The sequence below is a fragment of the Hyla sarda genome, unplaced genomic scaffold, assembly GCF_029499605.1.
Source record: "Hyla sarda isolate aHylSar1 unplaced genomic scaffold, aHylSar1.hap1 scaffold_1065, whole genome shotgun sequence".
In the NCBI taxonomy this organism is placed as follows: Eukaryota; Metazoa; Chordata; class Amphibia; order Anura; family Hylidae; genus Hyla; species Hyla sarda.
Window position 1 is genome coordinate 94,668 of NW_026607684.1, and position 17,273 is coordinate 111,940.

General features: G+C 45.8%; 7 non-coding genes across 7 annotated transcripts; all 7 read left to right on the forward strand.

The window, feature by feature from the left end:
* The first annotated feature begins 1,348 nt into the window (after positions 1-1,348).
* Positions 1,349-1,539, forward strand: LOC130299902 (U2 spliceosomal RNA). The gene has a single exon (XR_008850931.1). It is a non-coding gene; the product is annotated as a U2 spliceosomal RNA (small nuclear RNA).
* A 2,099-nt stretch (positions 1,540-3,638) lies between these two features.
* LOC130299903 (U2 spliceosomal RNA) lies at positions 3,639-3,829 on the forward strand. Its single transcript, XR_008850932.1, has one exon. It is a non-coding gene; the product is annotated as a U2 spliceosomal RNA (small nuclear RNA).
* Positions 3,830-5,921: 2,092 nt separating this feature from the next.
* On the forward strand, positions 5,922-6,112 carry LOC130299904 (U2 spliceosomal RNA). The gene has a single exon (XR_008850933.1). It is a non-coding gene; the product is annotated as a U2 spliceosomal RNA (small nuclear RNA).
* Positions 6,113-8,195: 2,083 nt separating this feature from the next.
* On the forward strand, positions 8,196-8,386 carry LOC130299905 (U2 spliceosomal RNA). Its single transcript, XR_008850934.1, has one exon. It is a non-coding gene; the product is annotated as a U2 spliceosomal RNA (small nuclear RNA).
* Positions 8,387-10,474: 2,088 nt separating this feature from the next.
* On the forward strand, positions 10,475-10,665 carry LOC130299906 (U2 spliceosomal RNA). The gene has a single exon (XR_008850935.1). It is a non-coding gene; the product is annotated as a U2 spliceosomal RNA (small nuclear RNA).
* A 2,094-nt stretch (positions 10,666-12,759) lies between these two features.
* LOC130299907 (U2 spliceosomal RNA) lies at positions 12,760-12,950 on the forward strand. Its single transcript, XR_008850936.1, has one exon. It is a non-coding gene; the product is annotated as a U2 spliceosomal RNA (small nuclear RNA).
* A 2,083-nt stretch (positions 12,951-15,033) lies between these two features.
* LOC130299909 (U2 spliceosomal RNA) lies at positions 15,034-15,224 on the forward strand. Its single transcript, XR_008850937.1, has one exon. It is a non-coding gene; the product is annotated as a U2 spliceosomal RNA (small nuclear RNA).
* Positions 15,225-17,273: the final 2,049 nt, after the last annotated feature.

Here is a 17,273-nt window from a genome sequence, read left to right on the forward strand (position 1 = left end):
GTATCTAAACCTGCTCCAACATGGACTGACATTCTGGCCTACTTTCAGCCGATGCGACTTGTCTGTCGCTGAACAGTCGCTTTTTATGTATTCAGCACCTATGTATAATGTTGTAAAAATGCTCTAGAAGCTAAAGTCGCAGAAATGTCACACATATTTGGCCTGCAACTTTCTGTGCGACAAATTCAGACAGGAAAAATCAGTATAAATCCTTAGAAAATTATCCCCCAGTGTCTCCATCTGCTGGCGGTATTGAATAAGCATTGCTGCACTGATGGGGTATGCATTAGACGAAAAAAAAGAAGAAAAAGAAGAATAATACGCCCAGAAAAGAGGCGAAAAGGAGAAAAACGTAAAAAAACTTGAAAAAAAAGTAAGAGGAAGAGAAGGGAAAAAAAGGTGGAAATGGGTTTAAAAGTGATTTCGGCGGAGAAATATATATATATATATATATATATATATATATATATATATACGCGCACACACACACATATATATAAACGTATTCTCCGTTGAGATATTGCAGCCGCTGCTGTGTCCAGGCCCAGGAGCCTTAGCACTGTGCTGTGATGTCACTCAATGCCACTGACATCACTAGGTGTAAACAACATCTCTCCTTTGCTGTGTATGTGACTATGGAGCTGTTTGGTGATGTCGTCTATTATGGCCTTCATAGAAGCAACAGGAGATTGTTGCATCCATCTAGAACCCTCAGAACTACAGTGCTATGATGTCACTCACTTCCACAGGCCTTGCAGAGTGTAAACAACAACAACCCAGCTTTGTTGTGTATGTAACCATAGGGATTTGTGATGTCACCTAGAACCTTCACAGCAGCGACAGCTTTATGAGGAGCATCAGCACTGCTCTGCCTGAGCAGAACCATCACCGCCATAGGTTGTCAAATAACCCGGGTTTAACCCACACAGGTAAGTCCAATGGGGTGCAGGCATGTCCTCTATGCTTACAGCTTCCCGTGGGTGTTGGTTTGATACCGTTTGGGGACAGCCAAGGAGGCATCTGCAGGCAACAAAGGTAGGTGTGTGCTTGTGTGTGTGTTTCCTATGCAGATCCTAAGCCCAGTGTCACATGCAAGTAGGAGGAGTAAGAAGGGTTCCTGGCAAATCCGGGTTATGGATTGCATTTAAAAAGGCCCCGTGGGAGTGCAATGGGCCCCTGTCTTGCTGCTTAGCAATAATGGTATGGGTTTAGGTTCTGCTGTGTGTACTGGTGGTTGACTGCCCCCCAGCCCAGAGTGTGCATGGAAAATTGTCTGGCAGCCTCCCTGACAGCAAGCAGTGATAGTGCCCATGAAGGGCACCTTGTTGGGCCCGCCCCTTTCACGGTTATCGCTTCTCGGCCTTTTGGCTAAGATCAAGTGTAGTATCTGTTCTTATCAGTTTAATATCTGATACGTCCCCTATCTGGGGACCATATATTAAATGGATTTTTGAGAACGGGGGCCGATTTCGAAGCTTGCTTCCGTCGCCCTATGCATTGACCCGATATGGCAGTATCTTCGGGTACAGTGCACCACCCCCTTACAGGGTTAAAAAGAAAGATTCCTACTTTCATTGCTACCTGCTTGCTGGCTAGCCAGCTAGCCAGCCCTGTGGGCCTTGCTGCTGCTGCAGCCAAGAAACAAAAGGTGGTGCTTCTGCTGCTTCTGCTTCTGCTTGTGTCTGGCTGCTGTTGGATCGTCCAGGCACAGGACTTCTGCTGCTGCTGACTAAATGGCCTCCTTAATTGGATCATTTGAGTAGCCAGCACACCTGTGCAGGTAGGGCATGACATGATAGGCAGCTGCCTTGATAGCGGGTGGGTGCTGAATGTTCCTAATTGACAAAATAAGATTAATGCTTATGAAGAAATATAAAATCTCATCCCTTCCCCAATATCGCGCCACACCCCTACCCCTTAATTCCCTGGTTGAACTTGATGGACATATGTCTTTTTTCGACCGTACTAACTATATAACTATGTAACATAACATGGGGGGGGGGGGGGGTCTCCTGGCTGTTCACACAGGTGTGTCATTGCTGTACATTGACCATGCATTGCTTCTGTGGTATTGCAAAGGCAAAGACAAATGCTTCCAGCCATCCATTGCACTAATGGATTGGTCATCAGCTGGCTGTCTATGTCCCGCATCAATATAGACCAAAGTACAGAGGGTTAGGCTATGCTATTGTGCACCTACCTGATGCATCAGAAGGTGCGAGGCCCTTGCTAAATTCTGTGCACAGACTTTGAGATCTATACTTTAGACTGTATCTAAACCTGCTCCAACATGGACTGACATTCTGGCCTACTTTCAGCCGATGCGACTTGTCTGTCGCTGAACAGTCGCTTTTTATGTATTCAGCACCTATGTATAATGTTGTAAAAATGCTCTAGAAGCTAAAGTCGCAGAAATGTCACACATATTTGGCCTGCAACTTTCTGTGCGACAAATTCAGACAGGAAAAATCAGTATAAATCCTTAGAAAATTATCCCCCAGTGTCTCCATCTGCTGGCGGTATTGAATAAGCATTGCTGCACTGATGGGGTATGCATTAGACGAAAAAAAAGAAGAAAAAGAAGAATAATACGCCCAGAAAAGAGGCGAAAAGGAGAAAAACGTAAAAAAACGTGAAAAAAAAGTAAGAGGAAGAGAAGGGAAAAAAAGGTGGAAATGGGTTTAAAAGTGATTTCGGCGGAGAAATATATATATATATATATATATATATATATATATATATATACATATATATATATATATATACGCGCACACACACACATATATATAAACGTATTCTCCGTTGAGATATTGCAGCCGCTGCTGTGTCCAGGCCCAGGAGCCTTAGCACTGTGCTGTGATGTCACTCAATACCACTGACATCACTAGGTGTAAACAACATCTCTCCTTTGCTGTGTATGTGACTATGGAGCTGTTTGGTGATGTCGTCTATTATGGCCTTCATAGAAGCAACAGGAGATTGTTGCATCCATCTAGAACCCTCAGAACTACAGTGCTATGATGTCACTCACTTCCACAGGCCTTGCAGAGTGTAAACAACAACAACCCAGCTTTGTTGTGTATGTAACCATAGGGATTTGTGATGTCACCTAGAACCTTCACAGCAGCGACAGCTTTATGAGGAGCATCAGCACTGCTCTGCCTGAGCAGAACCATCACCGCCATAGGTTGTCAAATAACCCGGGTTTAACCCACACAGGTAAGTCCAATGGGGTGCAGGCATGTCCTCTATGCTTACAGCTTCCCGTGGGTGTTGGTTTGATACCGTTTGGGGACAGCCAAGGAGGCATCTGCAGGCAACAAAGGTAGGTGTGTGCTTGTGTGTGTGTTTCCTATGCAGATCCTAAGCCCAGTGTCACATGCAAGTAGGAGGAGTAAGAAGGGTTCCTGGCAAATCCGGGTTATGGATTGCATTTAAAAAGGCCCCGTGGGAGTGCAATGGGCCCCTGTCTTGCTGCTTAGCAATAATGGTATGGGTTTAGGTTCTGCTGTGTGTACTGGTGGTTGACTGCCCCCCAGCCCAGAGTGTGCATGGAAAATTGTCTGGCAGCCTCCCTGACAGCAAGCAGTGATAGTGCCCATGAAGGGCACCTTGTTGGGCCCGCCCCTTTCACGGTTATCGCTTCTCGGCCTTTTGGCTAAGATCAAGTGTAGTATCTGTTCTTATCAGTTTAATATCTGATACGTCCCCTATCTGGGGACCATATATTAAATGGATTTTTGAGAACGGGGGCCGATTTCGAAGCTTGCTTCCGTCGCCCTATGCATTGACCCGATATGGCAGTATCTTCGGGTACAGTGCACCACCCCCTTACAGGGTTAAAAAGAAAGATTCCTACTTTCATTGCTACCTGCTTGCTGGCTAGCCAGCTAGCCAGCCCTGTGGGCCTTGCTGCTGCTGCAGCCAAAAAACAAAAGGTGGTGCTGCTGCTGCTTCTGCTGCTTCTGCTTCTGCTTGTGTCTGGCCGCTGTTGGAGCGTCCAGGCACAGGACTTCTGCTGCTGCTGACTAAATGGCCTCCTTAATTGGATCATTTGAGTAGCCAGCACACCTGTGCAGGTAGGGCATGACATGATAGGCAGCTGCCTTGATAGCGGGTGGGTGCTGAATGTTCCTAATTGACAAAATAAGATTAATGCTTATGAAGAAATATAAAATCTCATCCCTTCCCCAATATCGCGCCACACCCCTACCCCTTAATTCCCTGGTTGAACTTGATGGACATATGTCTTTTTTCGACCGTACTAACTATGTAACTATGTAACATAACATGGGGGGGGGGGTCTCCTGGCTGTTCACACAGGTGTGTCATTGCTGTACATTGACCATGCATTGCTTCTGTGGTATTGCAAAGGCAAAGACAAATTCTTCCAGCCATCCATTGCACTAATGGATTGGTCATCAGCTGGCTGTCTATGTCCCGCATCAATATAGACCAAAGTACAGAGGGTTAGGCTATGCTATTGTGCACCTACCTGATGCATCAGAAGGTGCGAGGCCCTTGCTAAATTCTGTGCACAGACTTTGAGATCTATACTTTAGACTGTATCTAAACCTGCTCCAACATGGACTGACATTCTGGCCTACTTTCAGCCGATGCGACTTGTCTGTCGCTGAACAGTCGCTTTTTATGTATTCAGCACCTATGTATAATGTTGTAAAAATGCTCTAGAAGCTAAAGTCGCAGAAATGTCACACATATTTGGCCTGCAACTTTCTGTGCGACAAATTCAGACAGGAAAAATCAGTATAAATCCTTAGAAAATTATCCCCCAGTGTCTCCATCTGCTGGCGGTATTGAATAAGCATTGCTGCACTGATGGGGTATGCATTAGACGAAAAAAAAGAAGAAAAAGAAGAATAATACGCCCAGAAAAGAGGCGAAAAGGAGAAAAACGTAAAAAAACGTGAAAAAAAAGTAAGAGGAAGAGAAGGGAAAAAAAGGTGGAAATGGGTTTAAAAGTGATTTCGGCGGAGAAATATATATATATATATATATATATATATATATATATATATATATATACGCGCACACACACACACATATATATAAACGTATTCTCCGTTGAGATATTGCAGCCGCTGCTGTGTCCAGGCCCAGGAGCCTTAGCACTGTGCTGTGATGTCACTCAATACCACTGACATCACTAGGTGTAAACAACATCTCTCCTTTGCTGTGTATGTGACTATGGAGCTGTTTGGTGATGTCGTCTATTATGGCCTTCATAGAAGCAACAGGAGATTGTTGCATCCATCTAGAACCCTCAGAACTACAGTGCTATGATGTCACTCACTTCCACAGGCCTTGCAGAGTGTAAACAACAACAACCCAGCTTTGTTGTGTATGTAACCATAGGGATTTGTGATGTCACCTAGAACCTTCACAGCAGCGACAGCTTTATGAGGAGCATCAGCACTGCTCTGCCTGAGCAGAACCATCACCGCCATAGGTTGTCAAATAACCCGGGTTTAACCCACACAGGTAAGTCCAATGGGGTGCAGGCATGTCCTCTATGCTTACAGCTTCCCGTGGGTGTTGGTTTGATACCGTTTGGGGACAGCCAAGGAGGCATCTGCAGGCAACAAAGGTAGGTGTGTGCTTGTGTGTGTGTTTCCTATGCAGATCCTAAGCCCAGTGTCACATGCAAGTAGGAGGAGTAAGAAGGGTTCCTGGCAAATCCGGGTTATGGATTGCATTTAAAAAGGCCCCGTGGGAGTGCAATGGGCCCCTGTCTTGCTGCTTAGCAATAATGGTATGGGTTTAGGTTCTGCTGTGTGTACTGGTGGTTGACTGCCCCCCAGCCCAGAGTGTGCATGGAAAATTGTCTGGCAGCCTCCCTGACAGCAAGCAGTGATAGTGCCCATGAAGGGCACCTTGTTGGGCCCGCCCCTTTCACGGTTATCGCTTCTCGGCCTTTTGGCTAAGATCAAGTGTAGTATCTGTTCTTATCAGTTTAATATCTGATACGTCCCCTATCTGGGGACCATATATTAAATGGATTTTTGAGAACGGGGGCCGATTTCGAAGCTTGCTTCCGTCGCCCTATGCATTGACCCGATATGGCAGTATCTTCGGGTACAGTGCACCACCCCCTTACAGGGTTAAAAAGAAAGATTCCTACTTTCATTGCTACCTGCTTGCTGGCTAGCCAGCTAGCCAGCCCTGTGGGCCTTGCTGCTGCTGCAGCCAAAAAACAAAAGGTGGTGCTGCTTCTGCTGCTTCTGCTTCTGCTTGTGTCTGGCCGCTGTTGGAGCGTCCAGGCACAGGACTTCTGCTGCTGCTGACTAAATGGCCTCCTTAATTGGATCATTTGAGTAGCCAGCACACCTGTGCAGGTAGGGCATGACATGATAGGCAGCTGCCTTGATAGCGGGTGGGTGCTGAATGTTCCTAATTGACAAAATAAGATTAATGCTTATGAAGAAATATAAAATCTCATCCCTTCCCCAATATCGCGCCACACCCCTACCCCTTAATTCCCTGGTTGAACTTGATGGACATATGTCTTTTTTCGACCGTACTAACTATGTAACTATGTAACATAACATGGGGGGGGGTCTCCTGGCTGTTCACACAGGTGTGTCATTGCTGTACATTGACCATGCATTGCTTCTGTGGTATTGCAAAGGCAAAGACAAATGCTTCCAGCCATCCATTGCACTAATGGATTGGTCATCAGCTGGCTGTCTATGTCCCGCATCAATATAGACCAAAGTACAGAGGGTTAGGCTATGCTATTGTGCACCTACCTGATGCATCAGAAGGTGCGAGGCCCTTGCTAAATTCTGTGCACAGACTTTGAGATCTATACTTTAGACTGTATCTAAACCTGCTCCAACATGGACTGACATTCTGGCCTACTTTCAGCCGATGCGACTTGTCTGTCGCTGAACAGTCGCTTTTTATGTATTCAGCACCTATGTATAATGTTGTAAAAATGCTCTAGAAGCTAAAGTCGCAGAAATGTCACACATATTTGGCCTGCAACTTTCTGTGCGACAAATTCAGACAGGAAAAATCAGTATAAATCCTTAGAAAATTATCCCCCAGTGTCTCCATCTGCTGGCGGTATTGAATAAGCATTGCTGCACTGATGGGGTATGCATTAGACGAAAAAAAAGAAGAAAAAGAAGAATAATACGCCCAGAAAAGAGGCGAAAAGGAGAAAAACGTAAAAAAAACGTGAAAAAAAAGTAAGAGGAAGAGAAGGGAAAAAAAGGTGGAAATGGGTTTAAAAGTGATTTCGGCGGAGAATATATATATATATATATATATATATATATATATATATATATATATACGCGCACACACACACATATATATAAACGTATTCTCCGTTGAGATATTGCAGCCGCTGCTGTGTCCAGGCCCAGGAGCCTTAGCACTGTGCTGTGATGTCACTCAATACCACTGACATCACTAGGTGTAAACAACATCTCTCCTTTGCTGTGTATGTGACTATGGAGCTGTTTGGTGATGTCGTCTATTATGGCCTTCATAGAAGCAACAGGAGATTGTTGCATCCATCTAGAACCCTCAGAACTACAGTGCTATGATGTCACTCACTTCCACAGGCCTTGCAGAGTGTAAACAACAACAACCCAGCTTTGTTGTGTATGTAACCATAGGGATTTGTGATGTCACCTAGAACCTTCACAGCAGCGACAGCTTTATGAGGAGCATCAGCACTGCTCTGCCTGAGCAAGAACCATCACCGCCATAGGTTGTCAAATAACCCGGGTTTAACCCACACAGGTAAGTCCAATGGGGTGCAGGCATGTCCTCTATGCTTACAGCTTCCCGTGGGTGTTGGTTTGATACCGTTTGGGGACAGCCAAGGAGGCATCTGCAGGCAACAAAGGTAGGTGTGTGCTTGTGTGTGTGTTTCCTATGCAGATCCTAAGCCCAGTGTCACATGCAAGTAGGAGGAGTAAGAAGGGTTCCTGGCAAATCCGGGTTATGGATTGCATTTAAAAAGGCCCCGTGGGAGTGCAATGGGCCCCTGTCTTGCTGCTTAGCAATAATGGTATGGGTTTAGGTTCTGCTGTGTGTACTGGTGGTTGACTGCCCCCCAGCCCAGAGTGTGCATGGAAAATTGTCTGGCAGCCTCCCTGACAGCAAGCAGTGATAGTGCCCATGAAGGGCACCTTGTTGGGCCCGCCCCTTTCACGGTTATCGCTTCTCGGCCTTTTGGCTAAGATCAAGTGTAGTATCTGTTCTTATCAGTTTAATATCTGATACGTCCCCTATCTGGGGACCATATATTAAATGGATTTTTGAGAACGGGGGCCGATTTCGAAGCTTGCTTCCGTCGCCCTATGCATTGACCCGATATGGCAGTATCTTCGGGTACAGTGCACCACCCCCTTACAGGGTTAAAAAGAAAGATTCCTACTTTCATTGCTACCTGCTTGCTGGCTAGCCAGCTAGCCAGCCCTGTGGGCCTTGCTGCTGCTGCAGCCAAAAAACAAAAGGTGGTGCTGCTGCTGCTTCTGCTGCTTCTGCTTCTGCTTGTGTCTGGCCGCTGTTGGAGCGTCCAGGCACAGGACTTCTGCTGCTGCTGACTAAATGGCCTCCTTAATTGGATCATTTGAGTAGCCAGCACACCTGTGCAGGTAGGGCATGACATGATAGGCAGCTGCCTTGATAGCGGGTGGGTGCTGAATGTTCCTAATTGACAAAATAAGATTAATGCTTATGAAGAAATATAAAATCTCATCCCTTCCCCAATATCGCGCCACACCCCTACCCCTTAATTCCCTGGTTGAACTTGATGGACATATGTCTTTTTTCGACCGTACTAACTATGTAACTATGTAACATAACATGGGGGGGGGGGGGTCTCCTGGCTGTTCACACAGGTGTGTCATTGCTGTACATTGACCATGCATTGCTTCTGTGGTATTGCAAAGGCAAAGACAAATGCTTCCAGCCATCCATTGCACTAATGGATTGGTCATCAGCTGGCTGTCTATGTCCCGCATCAATATAGACCAAAGTACAGAGGGTTAGGCTATGCTATTGTGCACCTACCTGATGCATCAGAAGGTGCGAGGCCCTTGCTAAATTCTGTGCACAGACTTTGAGATCTATACTTTAGACTGTATCTAAACCTGCTCCAACATGGACTGACATTCTGGCCTACTTTCAGCCGATGCGACTTGTCTGTCGCTGAACAGTCGCTTTTTATGTATTCAGCACCTATGTATAATGTAAAAATGCTCTAGAAGCTAAAGTCGCAGAAATGTCACACATATTTGGCCTGCAACTTTCTGTGCGACAAATTCAGACAGGAAAAATCAGTATAAATCCTTAGAAAATTATCCCCCAGTGTCTCCATCTGCTGGCGGTATTGAATAAGCATTGCTGCACTGATGGGGTATGCATTAGACGAAAAAAAAGAAGAAAAAGAAGAATAATACGCCCAGAAAAGAGGCGAAAAGGAGAAAAACGTAAAAAAAACGTGAAAAAAAAGTAAGAGGAAGAGAAGGGAAAAAAAGGTGGAAATGGGTTTAAAAGTGATTTCGGCGGAGAAATATATATATATATATATATATATATATATATATATATATATATACGCGCACACACACACATATATATAAACGTATTCTCCGTTGAGATATTGCAGCCGCTGCTGTGTCCAGGCCCAGGAGCCTTAGCACTGTGCTGTGATGTCACTCAATACCACTGACATCACTAGGTGTAAACAACATCTCTCCTTTGCTGTGTATGTGACTATGGAGCTGTTTGGTGATGTCGTCTATTATGGCCTTCATAGAAGCAACAGGAGATTGTTGCATCCATCTAGAACCCTCAGAACTACAGTGCTATGATGTCACTCACTTCCACAGGCCTTGCAGAGTGTAAACAACAACAACCCAGCTTTGTTGTGTATGTAACCATAGGGATTTGTGATGTCACCTAGAACCTTCACAGCAGCGACAGCTTTATGAGGAGCATCAGCACTGCTCTGCCTGAGCAGAACCATCACCGCCATAGGTTGTCAAATAACCCGGGTTTAACCCACACAGGTAAGTCCAATGGGGTGCAGGCATGTCCTCTATGCTTACAGCTTCCCGTGGGTGTTGGTTTGATACCGTTTGGGGACAGCCAAGGAGGCATCTGCAGGCAACAAAGGTAGGTGTGTGCTTGTGTGTGTGTTTCCTATGCAGATCCTAAGCCCAGTGTCACATGCAAGTAGGAGGAGTAAGAAGGGTTCCTGGCAAATCCGGGTTATGGATTGCATTTAAAAAGGCCCCGTGGGAGTGCAATGGGCCCCTGTCTTGCTGCTTAGCAATAATGGTATGGGTTTAGGTTCTGCTGTGTGTACTGGTGGTTGACTGCCCCCCAGCCCAGAGTGTGCATGGAAAATTGTCTGGCAGCCTCCCTGACAGCAAGCAGTGATAGTGCCCATGAAGGGCACCTTGTTGGGCCCGCCCCTTTCACGGTTATCGCTTCTCGGCCTTTTGGCTAAGATCAAGTGTAGTATCTGTTCTTATCAGTTTAATATCTGATACGTCCCCTATCTGGGGACCATATATTAAATGGATTTTTGAGAACGGGGGCCGATTTCGAAGCTTGCTTCCGTCGCCCTATGCATTGACCCGATATGGCAGTATCTTCGGGTACAGTGCACCACCCCCTTACAGGGTTAAAAAGAAAGATTCCTACTTTCATTGCTACCTGCTTGCTGGCTAGCCAGCTAGCCAGCCCTGTGGGCCTTGCTGCTGCTGCAGCCAAAAAACAAAAGGTGGTGCTGCTGCTGCTTCTGCTGCTTCTGCTTCTGCTTGTGTCTGGCCGCTGTTGGAGCGTCCAGGCACAGGACTTCTGCTGCTGCTGACTAAATGGCCTCCATAATTGGATCATTTGAGTAGCCAGCACACCTGTGCAGGTAGGGCATGACATGATAGGCAGCTGCCTTGATAGCGGGTGGGTGCTGAATGTTCCTAATTGACAAAATAAGATTAATGCTTATGAAGAAATATAAAATCTCATCCCTTCCCCAATATCGCGCCACACCCCTACCCCTTAATTCCCTGGTTGAACTTGATGGACATATGTCTTTTTTCGACCGTACTAACTATGTAACTATGTAACATAACATGGGGGGGGGGGGGGGGGGGTCTCCTGGCTGTTCACACAGGTGTGTCATTGCTGTACATTGACCATGCATTGCTTCTGTGGTATTGCAAAGGCAAAGACAAATGCTTCCAGCCATCCATTGCACTAATGGATTGGTCATCAGCTGGCTGTCTATGTCCCGCATCAATATAGACCAAAGTACAGAGGGTTAGGCTATGCTATTGTGCACCTACCTGATGCATCAGAAGGTGCGAGGCCCTTGCTAAATTCTGTGCACAGACTTTGAGATCTATACTTTAGACTGTATCTAAACCTGCTCCAACATGGACTGACATTCTGGCCTACTTTCAGCCGATGCGACTTGTCTGTCGCTGAACAGTCGCTTTTTATGTATTCAGCACCTATGTATAATGTTGTAAAAATGCTCTAGAAGCTAAAGTCGCAGAAATGTCACACATATTTGGCCTGCAACTTTCTGTGCGACAAATTCAGACAGGAAAAATCAGTATAAATCCTTAGAAAATTATCCCCCAGTGTCTCCATCTGCTGGCGGTATTGAATAAGCATTGCTGCACTGATGGGGTATGCATTAGACGAAAAAAAAGAAGAAAAAGAAGAATAATACGCCCAGAAAAGAGGCGAAAAGGAGAAAAACGTAAAAAAACGTGAAAAAAAAGTAAGAGGAAGAGAAGGGAAAAAAAGGTGGAAATGGGTTTAAAAGTGATTTCGGCGGAGAAATATATATATATATATATATATACATATATATATATATATATACGCGCACACACACACATATATATAAACGTATTCTCCGTTGAGATATTGCAGCCGCTGCTGTGTCCAGGCCCAGGAGCCTTAGCACTGTGCTGTGATGTCACTCAATACCACTGACATCACTAGGTGTAAACAACATCTCTCCTTTGCTGTGTATGTGACTATGGAGCTGTTTGGTGATGTCGTCTATTATGGCCTTCATAGAAGCAACAGGAGATTGTTGCATCCATCTAGAACCCTCAGAACTACAGTGCTATGATGTCACTCACTTCCACAGGCCTTGCAGAGTGTAAACAACAACAACCCAGCTTTGTTGTGTATGTAACCATAGGGATTTGTGATGTCACCTAGAACCTTCACAGCAGCGACAGCTTTATGAGGAGCATCAGCACTGCTCTGCCTGAGCAGAACCATCACCGCCATAGGTTGTCAAATAACCCGGGTTTAACCCACACAGGTAAGTCCAATGGGGTGCAGGCATGTCCTCTATGCTTACAGCTTCCCGTGGGTGTTGGTTTGATACCGTTTGGGGACAGCCAAGGAGGCATCTGCAGGCAACAAAGGTAGGTGTGTGCTTGTGTGTGTGTTTCCTATGCAGATCCTAAGCCCAGTGTCACATGCAAGTAGGAGGAGTAAGAAGGGTTCCTGGCAAATCCGGGTTATGGATTGCATTTAAAAAGGCCCCGTGGGAGTGCAATGGGCCCCTGTCTTGCTGCTTAGCAATAATGGTATGGGTTTAGGTTCTGCTGTGTGTACTGGTGGTTGACTGCCCCCCAGCCCAGAGTGTGCATGGAAAATTGTCTGGCAGCCTCCCTGACAGCAAGCAGTGATAGTGCCCATGAAGGGCACCTTGTTGGGCCCGCCCCTTTCACGGTTATCGCTTCTCGGCCTTTTGGCTAAGATCAAGTGTAGTATCTGTTCTTATCAGTTTAATATCTGATACGTCCCCTATCTGGGGACCATATATTAAATGGATTTTTGAGAACGGGGGCCGATTTCGAAGCTTGCTTCCGTCGCCCTATGCATTGACCCGATATGGCAGTATCTTCGGGTACAGTGCACCACCCCCTTACAGGGTTAAAAAGAAAGATTCCTACTTTCATTGCTACCTGCTTGCTGGCTAGCCAGCTAGCCAGCCCTGTGGGCCTTGCTGCTGCTGCAGCCAAGAAACAAAAGGTGGTGCTTCTGCTGCTTCTGCTTCTGCTTGTGTCTGGCTGCTGTTTTAGCGTCCAGGCACAGGACTTCTGCTGCTGCTGACTAAATGGCCTCCTTAATTGGATCATTTGAGTAGCCAGCACACCTCTGCAGGTAGGGCATGACATGATAGGCAGCTGCCTTGATAGCGGGTGGGTGCTGAATGTTCCTAATTGACAAAATAAGATTAATGCTTATGAAGAAATATAAAATCTCATCCCTTCCCCAATATCGCGCCACACCCCTACCCCTTAATTCCCTGGTTGAACTTGATGGACATATGTCTTTTTTCGACCGTACTAACTATATAACTATGTAACATAACATGGGGGGGGGGGGGGGTCTCCTGGCTGTTCACACAGGTGTGTCATTGCTGTACATTGACCATGCATTGCTTCTGTGGTATTGCAAAGGCAAAGACAAATGCTTCCAGCCATCCATTGCACTAATGGATTGGTCATCAGCTGGCTGTCTATGTCCCGCATCAATATAGACCAAAGTACAGAGGGTTAGGCTATGCTATTGTGCACCTACCTGATGCATCAGAAGGTGCGAGGCCCTTGCTAAATTCTGTGCACAGACTTTGAGATCTATACTTTAGACTGTATCTAAACCTGCTCCAACATGGACTGACATTCTGGCCTACTTTCAGCCGATGCGACTTGTCTGTCGCTGAACAGTCGCTTTTTATGTATTCAGCACCTATGTATAATGTTGTAAAAATGCTCTAGAAGCTAAAGTCGCAGAAATGTCACACATATTTGGCCTGCAACTTTCTGTGCGACAAATTCAGACAGGAAAAATCAGTATAAATCCTTAGAAAATTATCCCCCAGTGTCTCCATCTGCTGGCGGTATTGAATAAGCATTGCTGCACTGATGGGGTATGCATTAGACGAAAAAAAAGAAGAAAAAGAAGAATAATACGCCCAGAAAAGAGGCGAAAAGGAGAAAAACGTAAAAAAACGTGAAAAAAAAGTAAGAGGAAGAGAAGGGAAAAAAAGGTGGAAATGGGTTTAAAAGTGATTTCGGCGGAGAAATATATATATATATATATATATATATATATATATATATATATATACGCGCACACACACACATATATATAAACGTATTCTCCGTTGAGATATTGCAGCCGCTGCTGTGTCCAGGCCCAGGAGCCTTAGCACTGTGCTGTGATGTCACTCAATACCACTGACATCACTAGGTGTAAACAACATCTCTCCTTTGCTGTGTATGTGACTATGGAGCTGTTTGGTGATGTCGTCTATTATGGCCTTCATAGAAGCAACAGGAGATTGTTGCATCCATCTAGAACCCTCAGAACTACAGTGCTATGATGTCACTCACTTCCACAGGCCTTGCAGAGTGTAAACAACAACAACCCAGCTTTGTTGTGTATGTAACCATAGGGATTTGTGATGTCACCTAGAACCTTCACAGCAGCGACAGCTTTATGAGGAGCATCAGCACTGCTCTGCCTGAGCAGAACCATCACCGCCATAGGTTGTCAAATAACCCGGGTTTAACCCACACAGGTAAGTCCAATGGGGTGCAGGCATGTCCTCTATGCTTACAGCTTCCCGTGGGTGTTGGTTTGATACCGTTTGGGGACAGCCAAGGAGGCATCTGCAGGCAACAAAGGTAGGTGTGTGCTTGTGTGTGTGTTTCCTATGCAGATCCTAAGCCCAGTGTCACATGCAAGTAGGAGGAGTAAGAAGGGTTCCTGGCAAATCCGGGTTATGGATTGCATTTAAAAAGGCCCCGTGGGAGTGCAATGGGCCCCTGTCTTGCTGCTTAGCAATAATGGTATGGGTTTAGGTTCTGCTGTGTGTACTGGTGGTTGACTGCCCCCCAGCCCAGAGTGTGCATGGAAAATTGTCTGGCAGCCTCCCTGACAGCAAGCAGTGATAGTGCCCATGAAGGGCACCTTGTTGGGCCCGCCCCTTTCACGGTTATCGCTTCTCGGCCTTTTGGCTAAGATCAAGTGTAGTATCTGTTCTTATCAGTTTAATATCTGATACGTCCCCTATCTGGGGACCATATATTAAATGGATTTTTGAGAACGGGGGCCGATTTCGAAGCTTGCTTCCGTCGCCCTATGCATTGACCCGATATGGCAGTATCTTCGGGTACAGTGCACCACCCCCTTACAGGGTTAAAAAGAAAGATTCCTACTTTCATTGCTACCTGCTTGCTGGCTAGCCAGCTAGCCAGCCCTGTGGGCCTTGCTGCTGCTGCAGCCAAAAAACAAAAGGTGGTGCTGCTGCTGCTTCTGCTGCTTCTGCTTCTGCTTGTGTCTGGCCGCTGTTGGAGCGTCCAGGCACAGGACTTCTGCTGCTGCTGACTAAATGGCCTCCTTAATTGGATCATTTGAGTAGCCAGCACACCTGTGCAGGTAGGGCATGACATGATAGGCAGCTGCCTTGATAGCGGGTGGGTGCTGAATGTTCCTAATTGACAAAATAAGATTAATGCTTATGAAGAAATATAAAATCTCATCCCTTCCCCAATATCGCGCCACACCCCTACCCCTTAATTCCCTGGTTGAACTTGATGGACATATGTCTTTTTTCGACCGTACTAACTATGTAACTATGTAACATAACATGGGGGGGGGGGTCTCCTGGCTGTTCACACAGGTGTGTCATTGCTGTACATTGACCATGCATTGCTTCTGTGGTATTGCAAAGGCAAAGACAAATTCTTCCAGCCATCCATTGCACTAATGGATTGGTCATCAGCTGGCTGTCTATGTCCCGCATCAATATAGACCAAAGTACAGAGGGTTAGGCTATGCTATTGTGCACCTACCTGATGCATCAGAAGGTGCGAGGCCCTTGCTAAATTCTGTGCACAGACTTTGAGATCTATACTTTAGACTGTATCTAAACCTGCTCCAACATGGACTGACATTCTGGCCTACTTTCAGCCGATGCGACTTGTCTGTCGCTGAACAGTCGCTTTTTATGTATTCAGCACCTATGTATAATGTTGTAAAAATGCTCTAGAAGCTAAAGTCGCAGAAATGTCACACATATTTGGCCTGCAACTTTCTGTGCGACAAATTCAGACAGGAAAAATCAGTATAAATCCTTAGAAAATTATCCCCCAGTGTCTCCATCTGCTGGCGGTATTGAATAAGCATTGCTGCACTGATGGGGTATGCATTAGACGAAAAAAAAGAAGAAAAAGAAGAATAATACGCCCAGAAAAGAGGCGAAAAGGAGAAAAACGTAAAAAAACGTGAAAAAAAAGTAAGAGGAAGAGAAGGGAAAAAAAGGTGGAAATGGGTTTAAAAGTGATTTCGGCGGAAAAAAAAAAATATATATATATATATATATATATATATATATATATATATATATATATATACGCGCACACACACACATATATATAAACGTATTCTCCGTTGAGATATTGCAGCCGCTGCTGTGTCCAGGCCCAGGAGCCTTAGCACTGTGCTGTGATGTCACTCAATACCACTGACATCACTAGGTGTAAACAACATCTCTCCTTTGCTGTGTATGTGACTATGGAGCTGTTTGGTGATGTCGTCTATTATGGCCTTCATAGAAGCAACAGGAGATTGTTGCATCCATCTAGAACCCTCAGAACTACAGTGCTATGATGTCACTCACTTCCACAGGCCTTGCAGAGTGTAAACAACAACAACCCAGCTTTGTTGTGTATGTAACCATAGGGATTTGTGATGTCACCTAGAACCTTCACAGCAGCGACAGCTTTATGAGGAGCATCAGCACTGCTCTGCCTGAGCAGAACCATCACCGCCATAGGTTGTCAAATAACCCGGGTTTAACCCACACAGGTAAGTCCAATGGGGTGCAGGCATGTCCTCTATGCTTACAGCTTCCCGTGGGTGTTGGTTTGATACCGTTTGGGGACAGCCAAGGAGGCATCTGCAGGCAACAAAGGTAGGTGTGTGCTTGTGTGTGTGTTTCCTATGCAGATCCTAAGCCCAGTGTCACATGCAAGTAGGAGGAGTAAGAAGGGTTCCTGGCAAATCCGGGTTATGGATTGCATTTAAAAAGGCCCCGTGGGAGTGCAATGGGCCCCTGTCTTGCTGCTTAGCAATAATGGTATGGGTTTAGGTTCTGCTGTGTGTACTGGTGGTTGACTGCCCCCCAGCCCAGAGTGTGCATGGAAAATTGTCTGGCAGCCTCCCTGACAGCAAGC